The sequence below is a fragment of the Nerophis ophidion genome, unplaced genomic scaffold (genome assembly GCF_033978795.1).
Source record: "Nerophis ophidion isolate RoL-2023_Sa unplaced genomic scaffold, RoL_Noph_v1.0 HiC_scaffold_56, whole genome shotgun sequence".
Taxonomy (NCBI): Eukaryota; Metazoa; Chordata; class Actinopteri; order Syngnathiformes; family Syngnathidae; genus Nerophis; species Nerophis ophidion.
In genome coordinates, this window is record NW_026906978.1 from 197265 (window position 1) to 220626 (window position 23362).

General features: G+C 45.2%; 1 protein-coding gene across 1 annotated transcript in view; it reads right to left on the reverse strand.

Moving 5' to 3' along the window:
• Positions 1–23362, reverse strand: part of LOC133546986 (gastrula zinc finger protein XlCGF8.2DB-like) — a 119001-nt gene that overhangs the window by 73941 nt on the left and 21698 nt on the right. The gene's annotated exons all lie outside the window — the stretch shown is intronic.

Sequence of the window (23362 nt, forward strand, 5' to 3'; positions counted from 1 at the left end):
ATAAAGAGAAAAAAACACATATTTCAGTTAATATATTTAAAAAAGAAAAAAAAAAGAAAAATAACTTCCCCCCAAAATTGTACAGAATACTGTTTCAGTTGAGTTAACAAACAACAGCACGCTGGCCAGGAGTTGAACCTAGAATCTTCTAGTCCGTAGTGAGACACATAATCCATTGCATCACTATCCCTACAGAAAGAAACATCTCACTGTAGGACAGGTTGTGTTTCGTAAATATCTTACGCCAAAACAACACACAGTTTACATCCTCAGGATGTAAGACATTATTTGGATTCTTATTTGAACCACATCACACAGAAATGTAATGTATGAATGAGTGAGAATGAGGGAGGGATGTTTTGGGTTGGTGCACTAATTGTAAGTGTATCTTGTGTTGTTTATCTTGATTTAATCATTTTAAAAAAAAGAGTAATCCTTCGAGCCGGATTTGAACCAGCAACCTAAGTATTTCAGCATGAGCAACTACAGTCCTCCGCTCTACCAACTGAGCTATCGAAGGTTAGTATCACCTCATACTAACTCTGATGTTTGAGTCACTTTAGTATCAAACAATCAAAGTTGACTTAGTTGACCTAAATCACAAGTTTCTCAAAGGGCTGCACAAGCCACAACGACATCCTGGGCTCAGATCCCACATCAGGGCAAGAAAAAACTCAACCCAATGGGATGACAATGAGAAACCTTGGAGGGGACCGCAGATGTAATTAAAAATATAACAAAATGAGGCCACGTCATTGAAGAATGTTTTACTACCATGAATGTTAGGAATATTGCATACAATTGAACTTCATGTAACCTGCCTGAAACCCTTTGAAACCATCTTGTTTGAATACCCTGTTGTGTACCTTGTTCAGCCATGTTGCTGTTAATTGGACTTCAACAAAAGTCGCTGACTATTTGTCTCAACTGACTATTAAACTTGTGTCCCCAAGGCATTTGGCTCCAACATGTGGGGAACATCCAAGATAAATCCAGCTCAGAGTTGGCAACTTCGGGAGAGTAGCTTCTTTTTTGGTCAAAACCTTCTTACTTGATGAGGGTGTAAAAGTGTCTTAATTGTCAATAATGAGGTTTATGTTCAAGCAATTGGTGAGTTGAGCTTTGACAGTTCCCAGCTTGTCACTGAACATCCTAACTAATCCATGTCCACCTGAGGTTGCCAATATGGCTGTTCTCTAAGATGTTGGGCAAATCAGGTTTGAAGAGGGACTGGGTAGCTCAGACAGCAGAGCATCACACTTTTAATCTGAGGGTCCAGGGTTCAAGTCCTTATTCAGGCAACTCCAGCTATCTTCTTTACATTTCTGCAAAGACTTCACTTAGCAGTCCTGTAACCTGTATTTAGTTTGAATAGTATCTGTCTTTTTCATTGTAAATTGTTAAAGATGTATATTTACACAGAAAAGTTCTACATGGCTGAGGGCGTAAGATTGTCGCCCGCAGGTTGGAAGGAAAATAAATAAAGCTGAGAACAGTGGAACAAGTCTCATCATTGTGCTGACCCACAACAGTTACACAAGCTTTTGGCGACGCTCCCAGCATAGGGCGCCCTTTTCCCCTTTTGCTTTTGTCACAAAGGCTGTCGGTACTTGCCATACTTGTCAATACAGCTACATATTGCTGGTCCAAACAAAACGCTGCTCTCCACCCAAAACATGTTTGTTTAGTTTTGACTGTGTTTGGGATTGAAAGTAAGATTTGCAGTATCCCCAAGAGTGAGCCACATGTGCGATCAAGGCACTTCAGTGCTCAGGTTACAGGCCTCGCACTGAGTAGCCTGGTCCTAGTGTTCACTTCAGTGCTCATGTTACAGGCCTCGCACTGAGTAGCCTGGTCCTAGTGTTCACTTCAGTGCTCATGTTACAGGCCTCGCACTGAGTAGCCTGGTCCTAGTGTTCACTTCAGTGCTCATGTTACAGGCCTCGCACTGAGTAGCCTGGTCCTAGTGTTCACTTCAGTGCTCATGTTACAGGCCTCGCACTGAGTAGCCTGGTCCTAGTGTTCACTTCAGTGCTCATGTTACAGGCCTCGCACTGAGTAGCCTGGTCCTAGTGTTCACTTCAGTGCTCATGTTACAGGCCTCGCACTGAGTAGCCTGGTCCTAGTGTTCACTTCAGTGCTCATGTTACAGGCCTCGCACTGAGTAGCCTGGTCCTAGTGTTCACTTCAGTGCTCATGTTACAGGCCTCGCACTGAGTAGCCTGGTCCTAGTGTTCACTTCAGTGCTCATGTTACAGGCCTCGCACTGAGTAGCCTGGTCCTAGTGTTCACTTCAGTGCTCATGTTACAGGCCTCGCACTGAGTAGCCTGGTCCTAGTGTTCACTTCAGTGCTCATGTTACAGGCCTCGCACTGAGTAGCCTGGTCCTAGTGTTCACTTCAGTGCTCATGTTACAGGCCTCGCACTGAGTAGCCTGGTCCTAGTGTTCACTTCAGTGCTCATGTTACAGGCCTCGCACTGAGTAGCCTGGTCCTAGTGTTCACTTCAGTGCTCATGTTACAGGCCTCGCACTGAGTAGCCTGGTCCTAGTGTTCACTTCAGTGCTCATGTTACAGGCCTCGCACTGAGTAGCCTGGTCCTAGTGTTCACTTCAGTGCTCATGTTACAGGCCTCGCACTGAGTAGCCTGGTCCTAGTGTTCACTTCAGTGCTCATGTTACAGGCCTCGCACTGAGTAGCCTGGTCCTAGTGTTCACTTCAGTGCTCATGTTACAGGCCTCGCACTGAGTAGCCTGGTCCTAGTGTTCACTTCAGTGCTCATGTTACAGGCCTCGCACTGAGTAGCCTGGTCCTAGTGTTCACTTCAGTGCTCATGTTACAGGCCTCGCACTGAGTAGCCTGGTCCTGGTGTTCACTTCAGTGCTCATGTTACAGGCCTCGCACTGAGTAGCCTGGTCCTGGTGTTCACTTCAGTGCTCATGTTACAGGCCTCGCACTGAGTAGCCTGGTCCTAGTGTTCACTTCAGTGCTCATGTTACAGGCCTCGCACTGAGTAGCCTGGTCCTGGTGTTCACTTCAGTGCTCATGTTACAGGCCTCGCACTGAGTAGCCTGGTCCTGGTGTTCACTTCAGTGCTCATGTTACAGGCCTCGCACTGAGTAGCCTGGTCCTAGTGTTCACTTCAGTGCTCATGTTACAGGCCTCGCACTGAGTAGCCTGGTCCTAGTGTTCACTTCAGTGCTCATGTTACAGGCCTCGCACTGAGTAGCCTGGTCCTAGTGTTCACTTCAGTGCTCATGTTACAGGCCTCGCACTGAGTAGCCTGGTCCTAGTGTTCACTTCAGTGCTCATGTTACAGGCCTCGCACTGAGTAGCTGGTCCTGGTGTTCACTTCAGTGCTCATGTTACAGGCCTCGCACTGAGTAGCCTGGTCCTAGTGTTCACTTCAGTGCTCATGTTACAGGCCTCGCACTGAGTAGCCTGGTCCTGGTGTTCACTTCAGTGCTCATGTTACAGGCCTCGCACTGAGTAGCCTGGTCCTGGTGTTCACTTCAGTGCTCATGTTACAGGCCTCGCACTGAGTAGCCTGGTCCTAGTGTTCACTTCAGTGCTCATGTTACAGGCCTCGCACTGAGTAGCCTGGTCCTAGTGTTCACTTCAGTGCTCATGTTACAGGCCTCGCACTGAGTAGCCTGGTCCTAGTGTTCACTTCAGTGCTCATGTTACAGGCCTCGCACTGAGTAGCCTGGTCCTAGTGTTCACTTCAGTGCTCATGTTACAGGCCTCGCACTGAGTAGCCTGGTCCTGGTGTTCACTTCAGTGCTCATGTTACAGGCCTCGCACTGAGTAGCCTGGTCCTGGTGTTCACTTCAGTGCTCATGTTACAGGCCTCGCACTGAGTAGCCTGGTCCTGGTGTTCACTTCAGTGCTCATGTTACAGGCCTCGCACTGAGTAGCCTGGTCCTGGTGTTCACTTCAGTGCTCATGTTACAGGCCTCGCACTGAGTAGCCTGGTCCTGGTGTTCACTTCAGTGCTCATGTTACAGGCCTCGCACTGAGTAGCCTGGTCCTGGTGTTCACTTCAGTGCTCATGTTACAGGCCTCGCACTGAGTAGCCTGGTCCTGGTGTTCACTTCAGTGCTCATGTTACAGGCCTCGCACTGAGTAGCCTGGTCCTGGTGTTCACTTCAGTGCTCATGTTACAGGCCTCGCACTGAGTAGCCTGGTCCTGGTGTTCACTTCAGTGCTCATGTTACAGGCCTCGCACTGAGTAGCCTGGTCCTGGTGTTCACTTCAGTGCTCATGTTACAGGCCTCGCACTGAGTAGCCTGGTCCTGGTGTTCACTTCAGTGCTCATGTTACAGGCCTCGCACTGAGTAGCCTGGTCCTGGTGTTCACTTCAGTGCTCATGTTACAGGCCTCGCACTGAGTAGCCTGGTCCTGGTGTTCACTTCAGTGCTCATGTTACAGGCCTCGCACTGAGTAGCCTGGTCCTGGTGTTCACTTCAGTGCTCATGTTACAGGCCTCGCACTGAGTAGCCTGGTCCTGGTGTTCACTTCAGTGCTCATGTTACAGGCCTCGCACTGAGTAGCCTGGTCCTAGTGTTCACTTCAGTGCTCATGTTACAGGCCTCGCACTGAGTAGCCTGGTCCTAGTGTTCACTTCAGTGCTCATGTTACAGGCCTCGCACTGAGTAGCCTGGTCCTAGTGTTCACTTCAGTGCTCATGTTACAGGCCTCGCACTGAGTAGCCTGGTCCTGGTGTTCACTTCAGTGCTCATGTTACAGGCCTCGCACTGAGTAGCCTGGTCCTAGTGTTCACTTCAGTGCTCATGTTACAGGCCTCGCACTGAGTAGCCTGGTCCTGGTGTTCACTTCAGTGCTCATGTTACAGGCCTCGCACTGAGTAGCCTGGTCCTGGTGTTCACTTCAGTGCTCATGTTACAGGCCTCGCACTGAGTAGCCTGGTCCTGGTGTTCACTTCAGTGCTCATGTTACAGGCCTCGCACTGAGTAGCCTGGTCCTGGTGTTCACTTCAGTGCTCATGTTACAGGCCTCGCACTGAGTAGCCTGGTCCTGGTGTTCACTTCAGTGCTCATGTTACAGGCCTCGCACTGAGTAGCCTGGTCCTGGTGTTCACTTCAGTGCTCATGTTACAGGCCTCGCACTGAGTAGCCTGGTCCTGGTGTTCACTTCAGTGCTCATGTTACAGGCCTCGCACTGAGTAGCCTGGTCCTGGTGTTCACTTCAGTGCTCATGTTACAGGCCTCGCACTGAGTAGCCTGGTCCTGGTGTTCACTTCAGTGCTCATGTTACAGGCCTCGCACTGAGTAGCCTGGTCCTGGTGTTCACTTCAGTGCTCATGTTACAGGCCTCGCACTGAGTAGCCTGGTCCTGGTGTTCACTTCAGTGCTCATGTTACAGGCCTCGCACTGAGTAGCCTGGTCCTGGTGTTCACTTCAGTGCTCATGTTACAGGCCTCGCACTGAGTAGCCTGGTCCTGGTGTTCACTTCAGTGCTCATGTTACAGGCCTCGCACTGAGTAGCCTGGTCCTGGTGTTCACTTCAGTGCTCAAGTTACAGGCCTCGCACTGAGTAGCCTGGTCCTAGTGTTCACTTCAGTGCTCATGTTACAGGCCTCGCACTGAGTAGCCTGGTCCTAGTGTTCACTTCAGTGCTCATGTTACAGGCCTCGCACTGAGTAGCCTGGTCCTAGTGTTCACTTCAGTGCTCATGTTACAGGCCTCGCACTGAGTAGCCTGGTCCTGGTGTTCACTTCAGTGCTCATGTTACAGGCCTCGCACTGAGTAGCCTGGTCCTGGTGTTCACTTCAGTGCTCATGTTACAGGCCTCGCACTGAGTAGCCTGGTCCTAGTGTTCACTTCAGTGCTCATGTTACAGGCCTCGCACTGAGTAGCCTGGTCCTGGTGTTCACTTCAGTGCTCATGTTACAGGCCTCGCACTGAGTAGCCTGGTCCTAGTGTTCACTTCAGTGCTCATGTTACAGGCCTCGCACTGAGTAGCCTGGTCCTAGTGTTCACTTCAGTGCTCATGTTACAGGCCTCGCACTGAGTAGCCTGGTCCTAGTGTTCACTTCAGTGCTCATGTTACAGGCCTCGCACTGAGTAGCCTGGTCCTAGTGTTCACTTCAGTGCTCATGTTACAGGCCTCGCACTGAGTAGCCTGGTCCTAGTGTTCACTTCAGTGCTCATGTTACAGGCCTCGCACTGAGTAGCCTGGTCCTAGTGTTCACTTCAGTGCTCATGTTACAGGCCTCGCACTGAGTAGCCTGGTCCTAGTGTTCACTTCAGTGCTCATGTTACAGGCCTCGCACTGAGTAGCCTGGTCCGTGTGTTCACTTCAGTGCTCATGTTACAGGCCTCGCACTGAGTAGCCTGGTCCTGGTGTTCACTTCAGTGCTCATGTTACAGGCCTCGCACTGAGTAGCCTGGTCCTAGTGTTCACTTCAGTGCTCATGTTACAGGCCTCGCACTGAGTAGCCTGGTCCTGGTGTTCACTTCAGTGCTCATGTTACAGGCCTCGCACTGAGTAGCCTGGTCCTGGTGTTCACTTCAGTGCTCATGTTACAGGCCTCGCACTGAGTAGCCTGGTCCTAGTGTTCACTTCAGTGCTCATGTTACAGGCCTCGCACTGAGTAGCCTGGTCCTAGTGTTCACTTCAGTGCTCATGTTACAGGCCTCGCACTGAGTAGCCTGGTCCTAGTGTTCACTTCAGTGCTCATGTTACAGGCCTCGCACTGAGTAGCCTGGTCCTAGTGTTCACTTCAGTGCTCATGTTACAGGCCTCGCACTGAGTAGCCTGGTCCTGGTGTTCACTTCAGTGCTCATGTTACAGGCCTCGCACTGAGTAGCCTGGTCCTGGTGTTCACTTCAGTGCTCATGTTACAGGCCTCGCACTGAGTAGCCTGGTCCTGGTGTTCACTTCAGTGCTCATGTTACAGGCCTCGCACTGAGTAGCCTGGTCCTGGTGTTCACTTCAGTGCTCATGTTACAGGCCTCGCACTGAGTAGCCTGGTCCTGGTGTTCACTTCAGTGCTCATGTTACAGGCCTCGCACTGAGTAGGCTGGTCCTGGTGTTCACTTCAGTGCTCATGTTACAGGCCTCGCACTGAGTAGCCTGGTCCTAGTGTTCACTTCAGTGCTCATGTTACAGGCCTCGCAGTGAGTAGCCTGGTCCTAGTGTTCACTTCAGTGCTCATGTTACAGGCCTCGCACTGAGTAGCCTGGTCCTAGTGTTCACTTCAGTGCTCATGTTACAGGCCTCGCACTGAGTAGCCTGGTCCTAGTGTTCACTTCATTGCTCATGTTACAGGCCTCGCACTGAGTAGCCTGGTCCTAGTGTTCACTTCAGTGCTCATGTTACAGGCCTCGCACTGAGTAGCCTGGTCCTGGTGTTCACTTCAGTGCTCATGTTACAGGCCTCGCACTGAGTAGCCTGGTCCTAGTGTTCACTTCAGTGCTCATGTTACAGGCCTCGCACTGAGTAGCCTGGTCCTAGTGTTCACTTCAGTGCTCATGTTACAGGCCTCGCACTGAGTAGCCTGGTCCTGGTGTTCACTTCAGTGCTCATGTTACAGGCCTCGCACTGAGTAGCCTGGTCCTGGTGTTCACTTCAGTGCTCATGTTACAGGCCTCGCACTGAGTAGCCTGGTCCTGGTGTTCACTTCAGTGCTCATGTTACAGGCCTCGCACTGAGTAGCCTGGTCCTGGTGTTCACTTCAGTGCTCATGTTACAGGCCTCGCACTGAGTAGCCTGGTCCTAGTGTTCACTTCAGTGCTCATGTTACAGGCCTCGCACTGAGTAGCCTGGTCCTGGTGTTCACTTCAGTGCTCATGTTACAGGCCTCGCACTGAGTAGCCTGGTCCTGGTGTTCACTTCAGTGCTCATGTTACAGGCCTCGCACTGAGTAGCCTGGTCCTGGTGTTCACTTCAGTGCTCATGTTACAGGCCTCGCACTGAGTAGCCTGGTCCTAGTGTTCACTTCAGTGCTCATGTTACAGGCCTCGCACGTGAGTAGCCTGGTCCTTAGTGTTCACTTCAGTGCTCATGTTACAGGCCTCGCACTGAGTAGCCTGGTCCTGGTGTTCACTTCAGTGCTCATGTTACAGGCCTCGCACTGAGTAGCCTGGTCCTAGTGTTCACTTCAGTGCTCATGTTACAGGCCTCGCACTGAGTAGCCTGGTCCTAGTGTTCACTTCAGTGCTCATGTTACAGGCCTCGCACTGAGTAGCCTGGTCCTAGTGTTCACTTCAGTGCTCATGTTACAGGCCTCGCACTGAGTAGCCTGGTCCTAGTGTTCACTTCAGTGCTCATGTTACAGGCCTCGCACTGAGTAGCCTGGTCCTGGTGTTCACTTCAGTGCTCATGTTACAGGCCTCGCACTGAGTAGCCTGGTCCTAGTGTTCACTTCAGTGCTCATGTTACAGGCCTCGCACTGAGTAGCCTGGTCCTAGTGTTCACTTCAGTGCTCATGTTACAGGCCTCGCACTGAGTAGCCTGGTCCTAGTGTTCACTTCAGTGCTCATGTTACAGGCCTCGCACTGAGTAGCCTGGTCCTAGTGTTCACTTCAGTGCTCATGTTACAGGCCTCGCACTGAGTAGCCTGGTCCTAGTGTTCACTTCAGTGCTCATGTTACAGGCCTCGCACTGAGTAGCCTGGTCCTGGTGTTCACTTCAGTGCTCATGTTACAGGCCTCGCACTGAGTAGCCTGGTCCTGGTGTTCACTTCAGTGCTCATGTTACAGGCCTCGCACTGAGTAGCCTGGTCCTAGTGTTCACTTCAGTGCTCATGTTACAGGCCTCGCACTGAGTAGCCTGGTCCTAGTGTTCACTTCAGTGCTCATGTTACAGGCCTCGCAGTGAGTAGCCTGGTCTTAGTGTTCACTTCAGTGCTCATGTTACAGGCCTCGCACTGAGTAGCCTGGTCCTGGTGTTCACTTCAGTGCTCATGTTACAGGCCTCGCACTGAGTAGCCTGGTCCTAGTGTTCACTTCAGTGCTCATGTTACAGGCCTCGCACTGAGTAGCCTGGTCCTAGTGTTCACTTCAGTGCTCATGTTACAGGCCTCGCACTGAGTAGCCTGGTCCTAGTGTTCACTTCAGTGCTCATGTTACAGGCCTCGCACTGAGTAGCCTGGTCCTAGTGTTCACTTCAGTGCTCATGTTACAGGCCTCGCACTGAGTAGCCTGGTCCTGGTGTTCACTTCAGTGCTCATGTTACAGGCCTCGCACTGAGTAGCCTGGTCCTGGTGTTCACCTCAGTGCTCATGTTACAGGCCTCGCACTGAGTAGCCTGGTCCTGGTGTTCACTTCAGTGCTCATGTTACAGGCCTCGCACTGAGTAGCCTGGTCCTAGTGTTCACTTCAGTGCTCATGTTACAGGCCTCGCACTGAGTAGCCTGGTCCTAGTGTTCACTTCAGTGCTCATGTTACAGGCCTCGCACTGAGTAGCCTGGTCCTAGTGTTCACTTCAGTGCTCATGTTACAGGCCTCGCACTGAGTAGCCTGGTCCTAGTGTTCACTTCAGTGCTCATGTTACAGGCCTCGCACTGAGTAGCCTGGTCCTAGTGTTCACTTCAGTGCTCATGTTACAGGCCTCGCACTGAGTAGCCTGGTCCTAGTGTTCCCAATCATGTGTCCTGTTCTCTTTTACAGGAATAAAAAGAAGACACAAAGTGCTTTATTGTCTTCTCATGGCAGGGTGTGGCCTGACTCTTGTATTAAACATGTCTACTGTTGCTTGAATAAACCTCTTCACTTGACATGTTTGTACTGTATCCTGACATGGCCTCCTTTTAATATTGCTGCTTTCTTTTTTCTAGATAGTCACTGTCACTATAAATCAATTACAATTACACATTTTCTTACCTGACTATACCTAGAAAAGGTCTTAACAATCAGAGTTTTAAAGGCCTACTGAAATGAGATGTTCTTATTTAAACGGGGCTAGCAGGTCCATTCTGTGTCATACTTCATCATTTCACCATATTGCCATATTTTTGCTGAAAGGATTTAGTAGAGAACAAATATAACCTTAGAGGAAAATCTAATTTAAAACATGCACATACAACACTTGAAACCTTTAGCATATCAGTATGTGGAATTAAATTATGGAATGAATTAAGTAAAGAAATTAAACATTTTACTGATATGATCCATTTTAAGAAGATGTTTAAATTAATAGTGCTTACAAAGTACAAAGAAGAAGAATATGAGAAACACTTTCAACCTTATTGAAAATAAGATATTCTTCATCTCAGTATGTTGGTAACGACTGGATTAGTTAATTGCATGTAACAGAACCCTTGTATTGCTTATTCACGGATGTCATTTTGATATTCTGCTGTAAAGAGGGTGAGTAGATGTATGTATGTATGTATTTGTGGGCGCTCTGAAGTGGGAAAGGGGTAGGATTAAATAAGATTTGCTTTTTCCTACTCCTGATGAAATGTGAGGTAATATTGTATTGTCCGTATTGTATTGTGTTGTAAATATTCATATTCCACATAAACTAAGAAAAGAAAGAAAAAGGACATCGACGATAAAGTTGGCAACTTTTGGTCGCTAATAAAAAAGCCTTGCCTGTACCGGAAGTAGCAGACGATGTGCGCGTGACGTCACGGGTTGTAGGGCTCCTCACATCTGAACATTGTTTATAATCATAGCCAGCAGCAGCTAGAGCTTATCGAACCGAGAAAACGATGATTTCCCCATTAATTTGAGCGAGGATGAAAGATTTGTGGATGATGAAATTCAGAGTGAAGGACTAGAAAAAAAAAGGCGATTGCAGTGAGAGCGATTCAGATGTTATTAGACACATTTACTAGGATAATTCTGGAAAATCCCTTATCTGCCTTCTGTGTTGCTAGTGTTTTAGTGAGATTATACAGTACCTGAAAGTCAGAGGGGTGTGGCCACGGGTGTGGTGACGGCCAGTGTGTTCGTGGGAGGAGTTAATAGTCGCTGCAGCAGCTGCAGGACGACGCTGGCTCCGCTCATAACTACGGTAAGAGCCAACTTATTAGCACAATTTTCTCACCGAAACCTGCCGGTTGACATGTGGTCGAGATCCATGTTCGCTTGACCACTCTGATCCATAGTAAAGCTTCACCTCCGGGAATGTAAACAAGAAAACACCGGCTGTGTTTGTGTAGCTAAAGGCTAAAAACTTCCCACCTCCATCTTTCTACTTTGACTTCTCCATTATTAATTGAACAAATTGCAAAAGATTCAGCAACACAGATGTCCAGAATACTGTGTAATTATGCGATTAAAGCAGACTACTTATAGCTGGATGAGGCTGGAAAATAATGTCCACTACAAGCCGAGACGTCAAACGCACGCGTCATCATACGAGTCATCATACCGCGACGTTTTCAACACGACACTTGGCGGGAAATTTAAAATTGTAATGTAGTCAACTAAACTTGCCGTATTGGCATGTGTTGCAATGTTAATATTTCATCATTGATATATAAACTATCAGACTGCGTGGTGGCTAGTAGTGGCTTTCAGTAGGCCTTTAACTGTTACTTTAGGTATGAAAATACCTCCAACTAGATTAGGATACTATATTTCCACATTCATTTTGCAAAACACTTGTGACTAATAATTGTAAGTGTCACACATGTGTCCACCATCTTCCTTCTTCTCCCTATTCTATTCCTTGGTATGCTCTATTTGGCTGCTTCCATTATGCACTTTGTAACATCTACATTCATTTGCACAATAACTTGATTTGTATCCACTTCCTTTAATATCATGTCTGTTATTTCCATAAATTGTTCCCAGTCACCATTATTTTCCACATTGTCCATATTCCTGCTCCCCTCCACACCGTCCACATCTCATCTTGGCATGACACACATAATATAATATTTTTCCTCCTTTCTACTCTCTTAGCGCTCTACTTTCCTTCATGACCTCCTCTCCCCTTCTTTCCTCTCTCCCCTCTAGTCCTATCCATGTCCATACCTTCCTCACACATCCCCTCCTTATCCTCTTCCATCTCTTTTTAAGCAGCTACCAGAAATCCATAGCTGGATAATGGAGAGGTTTTGTGAAATAATAATTTAAAAAAAAAATCACCTAAAAGCAAAAATAAAAATGAAATACATCTCCTCTGTTCTGTACATCATTGTCCAAGTGACATTATATTGTCATCTTCTTCTTTATGCCATTTCCTCAAGGTGACAGAAAAACATGATACAACCTGCCTATCATGTGATTCTACCATGTTGGCAAAATACAAACACACAATATATTGACATATATAACACATAAAACATGGAATTAGAAGTGAACAGTACCCATCCCTACCAGCAAGTGTTGTTGTACTGGAAACTAATTTACAAACACAACTTCATCACACACAATACTCCACTATGGAATTGTTCGTACATTAAAATGAGAAACAAATCCATATTTGTACAGCAATGGTTTGAAAAAGGCATTTGGACACTGATGCACTTATTGACTGATAAAAATAGTTTATTATTTGAAGATTTCATTAAGTACAACCTGCAAAAAAAAAATATATATATTTTTTAAAAGGCTTTCATTCAAAATATTCAAATTACTGTATATCATCTTTTTTAATTATTTACTATTTCTTATTTACTGTATTTTCTCTGGAACAAAAAAATACTCATAACTTGTAAGTTTCCATTCTTCCTAAGGCAAAGGAGTTAATTTATAAAAAAAACAAACATAATTAACCACTTAAAATATTTTTTAGGATGTTGTTTTGCAATTGACGACAACACTTGTTTGTTTTTGTGATAGGGAAACAAAATAAACAGTTTATTTTAAGAATGTATGCAAAGTAAATCTCTGTGGGATGATGTACAATATTGGCTTTTGTCTGACACTCCAAACTTTGACTGATATTGATGATTTTGGGATGTTAAAAAAACAAAAAAAAACATAAAAATATTTAAAACACAATACTGGATTTATTTGATGTATCCACAAATGTAAGTAAAAACAAAGCCATCCTTCCACAAACAATTCAGACATTTTCCCTCACTTTTATATTGCATAAAGGTCTGGGGACATACATATAAAACAATCACAACACAATCATAATACACAATCATAATAAGGATAATGAATAAAATAGATTATAGAGACCCAAGAGATTATTGAAAAAGTCACACATTTTACAATTGTATAAAAGACAACTGTTCAAATGATGTATAAAGTAAATAATAATATGCTTCCTGAAGTGGTCCAGAAGATGTTTCAGATGTGAACCAGTACATATGTATATCATATAAAGGTGATAATCTATGGGATTATTAACAATTACAAATACAAATATGTCACACTTCAATATTTCATATGAATAAGTCTAAAATTGTATGCTGAATATATATACATATACATACACACATATATACGTACACACATATACATATATTTATATATATACACCCATTAAATGATTATTGCATGTAAAATATGTCCCGTACTGTTTATTCCCACCTTTTTACTCAAATTGTTCTGTCCATGTTTTAATAAAAGTACACAATGTTGCATATTTATGCATGTACATGACTGAAAAAAGCACTGTCATAAAATATCCCAGCAATAAATGTAGAATAAATTTTAAAATATTGTTAGACAAACAACAATGTCACACATGTTATATGTGCTGATGTTGTTAGAAAGTCAAAATGAAAGTCTGGACAGTTTATTTCAATCCTGCAGTTTCATTTGCTGCTGCTGTTCTCACCAGCACACTTGTGTTTCTTACACTGGTACTTAGAAGACAATCTTTCACCACACACACTGCAACTCAACACTTTCTCTCCTGGGTGTCTTCTCATGTGTGCTAAAAGGGTTGATCGGTCACAAAAGCTTCTGTTGCAGATTCAACAGGAATGTGATTTTTCACCAGTGTGTGTTCTCATGTGTACTTTCAAACTCTGACTGTGTCTAAAACCTTTACCACAGTTGAACAGGAAAAAGCTTTTTCACCAGTGTGTGTTCTCATGTGTACTTTCACATCGTGACTTTGTGTAAAACCTTTACCACAGGTTGAACAGGAAAAAGGTTTTTCACCAGTGTGTCTTCTCATGTGTCTTTTCAAATTCTGACTTTCTATAAAACTTTTACCACAAATTGAACAGGGAAAAGGTTTTTCACCAGCGTGTGTTCTCGTGTGTACTTTCAAATTGCGACTTTCTCTAAAACTTTTACCACAAATTGAACAGGGAAAAGGTTTTTCACCAGTGTGTGTTATTGTGTGTCTTTTCAAACATTGACTGCTGGTAAAACCTTTACCGCAGATTGAACAGACATAAGGTTTTTCAGCTGTGTGTATGCTGCTGTGTACTTTTAAATATGGACTTTGTGTAAAACCTTTACCACAGATTGAACAGACAAAAGGTTTTTCACCAGTGTGTGTTCTCTTGTGTACTTTCAAATGTTCACTTCGAACAAAACCTTCACCACATACTGAACAGATAAAAGGTTTTTCTCCAGTGTGTGTTCTCATGTGTCTTTTCAGACGACTTTGGTATTTAAAAGTTTTGTGACAGTGAGAAGAAGTGAAGTGAGTGTTGTCAGTGTGACATGTCTTATCATCTTTAGAGTCTTCATCATCAGTGTCAGGAGAGTGTGACGTTGTGTCCTCACTATCTGATAGTGGAGCTAAGAGCTTGTCTGCTTGTGATCCTCCACAGTGGTCTCCATCAGCTTCTGTTGTCATGTGTTGTGTTGAGCTGCTGCTTGGAGGCTCCCCCCCTCCCCTCTCCTCACTTTCACCTTTCACCTCATCATCTTCACTCTTCACAGGGACACCAGTCACTGGGAACTCCTCCAACCATTTAGGCTGACTGATGCCCTCTTCCTCCTCTTCCTCTCTAATGTGCGGCGGCTCTTGGAACTCTTCTTCCTTTTTAAAGCAGGGGGTCAGTGGGTCCTCCTCTTCCTTTTTAATGTGAGCGGTCAGCAGGTTCTTTTGCTCCTTAAAGTGAGGGGTCAGTAGGTCCTCCTCTTCATTTTTGATGTGTAAGTTCAGTGGGTCCTCCGCTTGCCTTTTATTGTGAAGGGTCAGTTTAACATTATGGGTCTGTGGCGTCTCGTCTTCCTCTTTAATGTGGGGGGGGGGGGGGGGTTGTGGCTCCTCTCCTCCCTCTTTGATATGTTGGGAATGTGGTACCTCTTCTTCCTCGTGTATATGGGGGGACTGTCGTTCCTCCTCCTGCTCACGAGGACGATGTGCTTCATTGAGGTCTGCGGGACAGGAGAAAACAAACATTCTTTAGAAAAGTCTAGCTTTGCTCAGTCACATGAGACATTGTCCTGCACCAACATATGATCTCACAATCTCATCAATTTCCCCTCACAGCAGTCAGGGTACTTCCAGCTGACACATAAAAAGACCTTCAGGGGAATGCCTTCCCAGGCCAACGTCCAATCCATCTTATTCATATAAAACATCCTAAAATTAATTCCTGCAATCCTTAATGGTAGACGCCATACGTGAAAGTGTGCTGTTCTAACTCTGAATAAGTCATACACACACAGGAAATAATGTACCACATGCCAGCCTCCACGCAGTAGTACTAGTGATGAGCTCCCCCTGCTGGTGGACAATAATTAAAGTCAATTTCACATTCATCTTTAGAGACATGTCTGTTATAAAAGAAGCATGAGCACAGTCAACATGTTGGCCAAGAAAGATGACATCTGTTTTGCTTTCATTTAGATAGTGTCACCACAGTTAAACTGGGAAGAAGTAATCAGATTACTGACTACACCTTCAAAATATAACTTGTTTACCTTATTAATATTAGTAATTGAGCCGCAGTTATAACAATCCAAGATGGCGCCAGTGTGTGCTGTGGCCTGCCGTCTCTCGCTGTCAGTTCTGTTTGTTTTTGTGCTGTTCACGTTTTTTGTTGTCCCTGTCAACTCACTGTTGGTGTATGATCGCCAAACGCTGTTGGATCTGTGTCCCTCTCACACGGACATGATCATCTTGGACGTTGGTTTTTCGACGTCCAAGTCAGCGTTCTCACCTGGCCGGATTCCTCCTTTCCTTTTTCGCCCACTGGCTCCTCCCCCCCGGTGAAAGCGCCACCGGCGCCCCGGCAAACGTGGCGGCCAGCTGGTGAGAGTTAGGGCACTCCTGGCCCGCCTTTCCGTGGCTTCCCGAAGGAGGTATGGTCCGGTACCTGGTCTCTTCCTGCACCCGTGTTCGCTGGATCCCCCTGGGTCCTGGATTGTGCCTGTTGTCGGTCTGCAGAGGGAAGGTCACCCGCCTCGCTCCTGCTGTCCCCGCCCCCGAAGACGCGGCGTGAATTCCCGCCACCTGTGTCAGGCCCCACCTGGATTAGCAGCGGCCTTGGACGAGCCGGCCCCCGTTAAGTTCAGTCTTGTTAACGCAAGATCCTTGACCAACAAAACATTTATCCTGAAGGATTTATTCGTCTCCCGCGGACTGGACCTCCTCTGTTTGACAGAAACCTGGCTGAGAGTTGGTGAGTCCGCCGCTCTTAATGAACTTCTGCCTCCGGAGTGTTCCTATTTTAATTCTCCGCGGTCGTCCGGCCGAAAAGGAGGAGGATTAGCAGTGGTTTTTAAAAATGACTTTAAATGCCGTCAGATCCGCCTGCAATCCTCCTTTTCAAGCTTGGAACTATGCATGTTTGAACTGGGTCTTTCTGGTGTCGTCCTGTGTGTCGTCGTATATCCACCACCCAAGTACCACAAAGACTTTATAAATGACTTTTCTCAATTTCTGGCCGAAATCCTGCCCAAATACGATCGTGTCTTAATTGTTGGTGATTTTAATATTCACACCTGCTGCCCAGACGAACCTTTATCCAGGAGCTTCCTGAATGTCATTGACTCTTTTAACTTTGTACAGTCTGTGTGTGGTTCTACACACGAACGCAGGCATACACTAGACCTCATACTGTCTTATGGTTTTATTGTTGACAATGTTGTTATTGGTGATGCGGTGTTCAGTGATCACAGTCCTGTTATGTTTCATTTAACTTTTGAACCTGATGTAAAGCCGCTTGCCGTGCGTCATGCGCGTGTTATTAGGTCTGACACTGCAGCCGCCTTTTCTCCTTTGTTTACTGAGTCCATGCAGAGTATATCACACCCTGCAGACACTCAACATTTGATGTACTCTTTTCTTTCGACATGTTCTAAGATTCTGGATAGTATAGCGCCCCTCAGAGCTATACGTCCCAAACTAAAACAGGAACCTTGGCTCAATGAAAGCACACGCAGAGCTCGGCTTGAGTGGCGAAGGGCGGAGCGCAAGTGGAAAGGGGATCACTTGGAAGTCTCCTATCAAATTTTAAAAGAAAACTGTCGAAATTATCAAAGTGTGGTTAAAGCTGAGAAAACAAAATATTTGTCAGACTTCATTTTAAATAGCATCAGTAAGCCACGTGTTCTTTTTAATACTATTAGTAATGTTCTTAAACCGAATCCAGCCACTTCACTGGAGATGACAAGTGAAACTTGTGAAAAATTTCTCTCCTTTTTTAATCATAAGGTTGCTTCTATTCTGGCAAATCTTTCTCGTTTTCCATTAAGTTTTAATGTGGCCACTCAGTGCTCGACTGTGTTCTGTCACTTTGAGCCTGTGTCCATGCCTGAACTTACAGGAATAGTCGGCAAGCTAAAACCCTCGTCATGTTCCACAGACCCAGTCCCCCCTCACTTTTTAAAGAATTCTGGGACACTATTGATTTGTCTGTTAGGAACATTATCAACAGCAGCTTGATTTCTGGCTGTGTCCCCTCCTTTTGTAAAAAAGCTGTTGTTAAGCCTTTGATTAAAAAACCAGGTCTTGATCCGACAAGTTTGTCAAATTATCGGCCCATTTCCAAATTACCTTTTGTGTCAAAGATTTTGGAGAAATGTGTTCTGGCACAACTGCAGCCTTTTTAGATGAAAATAGCACTTTAGATCCATTTCAGTCTGGATACAAAGCTTTGCACAGTACTGAATCTGCACTTTTAAAGGTTTTTAATGACTTGCTTTTAATGTCTGATTCTGGCAGCTCTGCCATTTTAGTGCTTTTAGATCTTACAGCTGCCTTTGATACAGTCGACCACACAATTATTTTAGAGCGCCTGAGAGACTGTGTGGGTGTCAGGGGGACTGCGTCACAGTGGTTCAGATCTTACCTGTCTGAGAGGTCCTTCTCTGTCAGGCTGGGGGACGCCACCTCCTCTTCTGCCCCGCTTTACTGTGGTGTCCCCCAGGGATCTATTTTAGGCCCCATCCTGTTCGCTCTTTATCTCCTTCCTCTTGGAGATATTTTTAGGAAACATGGAGTGTTTTATCACTCTATGCAGATGACTGCCAAATTTATATGCCAATTTCAAAAAGCCACGGCCCCCTGACACCCCTTCTTAACTGTCTATGTGACGTCAAGGCTTGGTTAGCCCAGAATTTTTTAATAATGAATGAGGGAAAAACGGAAATTTTAGTTTTTGGTCCGGCCCTCACTGACTTGGGACCATTGCAAAATGATGTGCGTCCCAAAGTCACCAGCCTTGGCGTCACTATAGACAGCCATTTTAAACCTCACACACAAGTCAATAGCGTTTTAAAATCGTGTTTTTATCACCTTCGTCTTTTAGTAAAGGTTAAACCGTTTTATCTTTTAACCTTCTTGAAGAAGTGGTGCATGCTTTTATTTGAAGTGGCCTGGACTACTGCAATGCACTTTATGCTGGCATTAGCCAAACAGCTCTCTCCTGGTTGCAGTTAGTCCAGAACGCGGCAGCAGGACTTTTAACAGGGGCCAGGAAACGCCAGCATATAACCCCAATTCTTCAGAGTTTGCACTGGCTCCCTGTTCATTTTAGAATGATTTTAAAACATTGCTGTTTGTTTTTAAATCTTTACATGGACTGGCACCTCAATATATCTCGGACCTCATCCAAATTTACATTCCTGCGCGCGCTCTGAGGTCCGAGAGCCAGTTCCAGCTCGTGGTGCCCAAGACCAGACTTAAGACCAGGGGAGACAGGGCCTTCTCTGTGGTCGGCCCTAAGCTCTGGAACACTCTGCCCCTCCATGTTCAAACTGCTTCCACAGTGGACTCTTTTAAGTCTCGTCTTAACACCCACTTTTATTCTTTGGCTTTTAAAACTACGTGAGTTGTGTGGTCCTCTGTCCTCTGTTGTCCTCTGTGTTTTTTATACACTTTGATTTTTATTTTACTGTTTTAATTGATTTTACCCTTTAAAATAGTTTTTAATCATATTTGTTTTTATATTGTTTTTATTGGTTTTGTTTTTATTCATTTTTTGTTTTGTTCAGTCATTAGTGGAGCATAATATTGTTTTTAACATGGCTGTGCAGCACTTTGGAAACGTTATTGTTGTTTAAATGTGCTATATAAATAAAGTGGATTGGATTGGATTGAATATATGAATATTAAAAACGTGTTTAGTGTATAAATATTAAATACACGTTTAGCGTATGAATTAAATATACATTTATATATATATATCCATCCATTTTCTACCGCTTATTCCCTTTCGGGGTCGCGGGGGGCGCTGGCGCCTATCTCAGCTACAATCGGGCGGAAGGCGGGGTACACCCTGGACAAGTCGCCACCTCATCGCAGGGCCAACACAGACAGACAGACAACATTCACACAACATTCACACAACATTCAACCTATCCCCAGGTGCATGTCTTTGAAGGTGGGAGGAAGCCGGAGTACCCGGAGGGAACCCACGCATTCACGGGGAGAACATGCAAACTCCACACAGAAAGATCCCGAGCCTGGATTTGAACCCAGGACTGCAGGACCTTCGTATTGTGAGGCAGACGCACTAACCCCTCTGCCACCGTGAAGCCCCTATATATATATATATATATATATATATATATATATATATATATATATATATATATATATATATATATATATATATATATATATATGTATGTATATATATATATATATATATATATATATATATATATAAATAGAGAGAGGGAGAGCGAGAGGGGCAAAGAGAGTGAGAAAAAAAAGAGAGAGAGATAGAAATAGAGAGAGAGAGAGAACCAGACTTATTAAGAGGGAACGTGCGCCCTCCTGTGGACTTCTGCTGCAACTGCATACACAAAAAAATTCATTACTTCCAAGTGTGCCTTATTTAGTGTCCCAGACTTCCAATTCCTCCTTTACATGTTTAGTGTATAAGTATTAACCCTTGTGTGGTGTTCATATTGTTGTTACTCAGCCAGTGTTTTGGGGTCTAATGGACCCGTTGCATTTTGTGACTTTTAATGCCTCACAAGCAAACAATTTATGTTAAAATACTGAACAGATGTTTACCTTATTCCAATTACAAGGAGTATAAACAATATATATGGTTAATTTTTGCCCTTTACCTTTGTTATGGCACATTTATAACGTATTATTTTAAACATAATAAAGAAAATCAATTAAAATCAAGATATGAGTGGAAACAAATTTGCAAGTGAAGCAAGCTTTTTAGAAACTACTGACTTTTATTTTGTTGAACTTGAAATGTAAGCCATTGAGGTGCACAACACAAGCTGAACAACATGAACACAGAGTAAACATAGCAGTGAAGACAACACATTGAACACATGGCCTGTAGCCACTAGCCTATACAACACTTGAGGGGCAGAGCTTTACTGTGTGTGTGTGTTGCAGATATACGTGTTGTTTTCCTGTCCATCTTGGGGCCGCACACTTCTTCTTGTTGCTGGTGTTCACAACCCAGAATAATGAAAAGATCAGGAATTTTACTAAGACTTCTGTCTCTCTTTAACAAGACATGAGTGGCAGACATGTATCAACAGCATCACACACTTACTTCAGGCTCTGCAGACAGGCCACCAGCATTCTCCTCCTGAATCCTCCTCACCATGGCTGCAGAGGCTGGGGTTCTGGGGACATAATCTCTTCTCTCCATTTGTGGTCTCACCAATGCCATTCCCAGATCCTCAAGGAAGGGCCGTCTTTTCTGGAGCTTCACTCGTTTCCACTCTGGGTTCAGTGCCATCCAAATGACAAAGGAGTTGTACGCTGAGATGTCCAACATGTCAAATATTATCACCAGTGGTCAGCGTAAAGTCCTCCGTTTGCAGCTGTAGGCCGTCACCAGCTTGTCCATGTTGTCTACCCCTCCTTTTGTGGCGTTATAATCCATGATGATCTCTGGTTTGTGATGTTCCTGGTCACAGATTCTTCCTTCCCCGTGCAGTGTACACATGAGCACCACATTCTTGCCTTTCTTCGGCACAAAGGATGTGTCAGCCGTGTATACAAACTTGGAAGACTTGACACGCCTGTTCTTTGAAGTCAGCAGTTGAGGTGGGAGCTCTGACCTGTTTTTCCTTATTGTTCCCACCATGGTCAGCTTCCTCTTCAGGAGCTCCTGTCCCAGTTTGTGCAAAGTAGAAAAAATAGTTGCATGTGTTGTTGTGTCCACGGAGTCCCTCAGACATGTCGAGGACTTCTCTCATTCCTTGTTTTTTCTCGGGGGCTCCTCCCTCAAGTTCCCTGTGTAGACTTGCAAGTTCCAAGCATATGAGGAAGTGACATCACTGGCAGCCCAGATCTTTATACCATACTTTGCAGGTTTAGATGGTATTTACTGCCCGAGTGTGTGAATGTGAGTGTGAATGTTGTCTGTCTATCTGTGTTGGCCCTGCGATGAGGTAGAGACTTGTCCAGGGCGTACCCTGCCTTCCGCCCGATTGTAGCTGAGATAGGTGCCAGCGCCCCCCGCGACCCAAAAAAGGGAATAAGCGGTAGAAAATGGATGGATACTGCCAAAAGGGGGCCCTAAATTGCATCAGCTGTTCATCAATGGTGACATTTGGACCAGGGTTGTACAGCAAGGGGAGAGCGAACAGCGTTTGCAGGTAGTGTTGCAACTTTGCGTTTGACCCTCTGATGTTCTGTGTACATACACTCTGTCCTCCTCCTGTCTAGGCCTGCTGTGTGTGTGTGTGTGTGTGTGTGTGTGTGTGTGTGTGTGTGTGTGTGTGTGTGTGTGTGAACAGAACATCAATTTCCACACTTCTATTAGCCCCGGGTCCAGGGGACCCCGAACATCCTATATGTAACAGAAATGTGTAGGGGGGTGTATGGTGTGTGTTCATTAAATATGTATTCTGATATATGTTCTTCACAGAAAATGAGCCAAAGCCAGTGAGTCTCAGTTTGGAAAATTCATTAATTGTATTATTTTTCTTTTAATAAACATCGAAAACGGGTCCCACAGACCCGAACACCACACAAGGATTAAGACAACTGCTGAAATGATGTATAAAGTAAATAATAATATGCTTCCAGAAGTGGTCCAGAAGATGTTTCAGATGTGAACCAGTAAATATGAACTAAGAGGGATTTATGTGTACTCAAAAGCAAATGTATTAACAAATGTAAAACAAATATATACACCATATAATGTTAATCTATAACATCAATAATAATTAAAAATGATTTCTGAATATCTCTATACACATATAAAAGTATTTTGTCCTGTTTATTCTCACCTTTACAGTCAAAGTGTTGTTTATTTTTGAATAAAGTACACAATGTTGTATATTAAAACATGTACTTGACTTAAAAATGCAAAATATCTAATTTATAAATGTTAGGATCTATGTGCTGATTTTGTTAGAAAGTCAAAGTCTTGACAGTTTATTTCAAATCCTGCAGTTTCATTTGCTGCTGCTGTTCTCACCAGCACACTTGTGTTTCTTACACTGCTACTTAGAAGACAATCCATCCATCCATTTCCTACCGCTTATCCCCCTTTGGGGTCGCGGGGGGAGCTGGTGCCTATCTCAGCTACAATCGGGCAGAAGGCAGTGTACACCCTGGACAAGTCGCCACCTTATGGCAGGGCCAACACAGATAGACAGACAACATTCACACTCACATTCACACACTAGGGACCATTTAGTGTTGCCAATCAACCTATCCCCAGGTGCATGTCTTTGGAGGTGGGAGGGGCCTATCCCCAGGTGCATGTCTTTGGAGGTGGGAGGGGCCTATCCCCAGGTGCATGTCTTTGGAGGTGGGAGGAGCCTATCCCCAGGTGCATGTCTTTGGAGGTGGGAGGAGCCTATCCCCAGGTGTTTGTCTTTGGAGGTGGGAGGGGCCTATCCCCAGGTGCATGTCTTTGGAGGTGGGAGGAGCCTATCCCCAGGTGCATGTCTTTGGAGGTGGGAGGAGCCTATCCCCAGGTGTATGTCTTTGGAGGTGGGAGGGGCCTATCCCCAGGTGCATGTCTTTGGAGGTGGGAGGAGCCTATCCCCAGGTGTATGTCTTGGGAAATGTCACGCTTGCCACTGACAGTTTGTGTTTTAGTTTCTCCTCTATGTGTTTAGAATATCCTG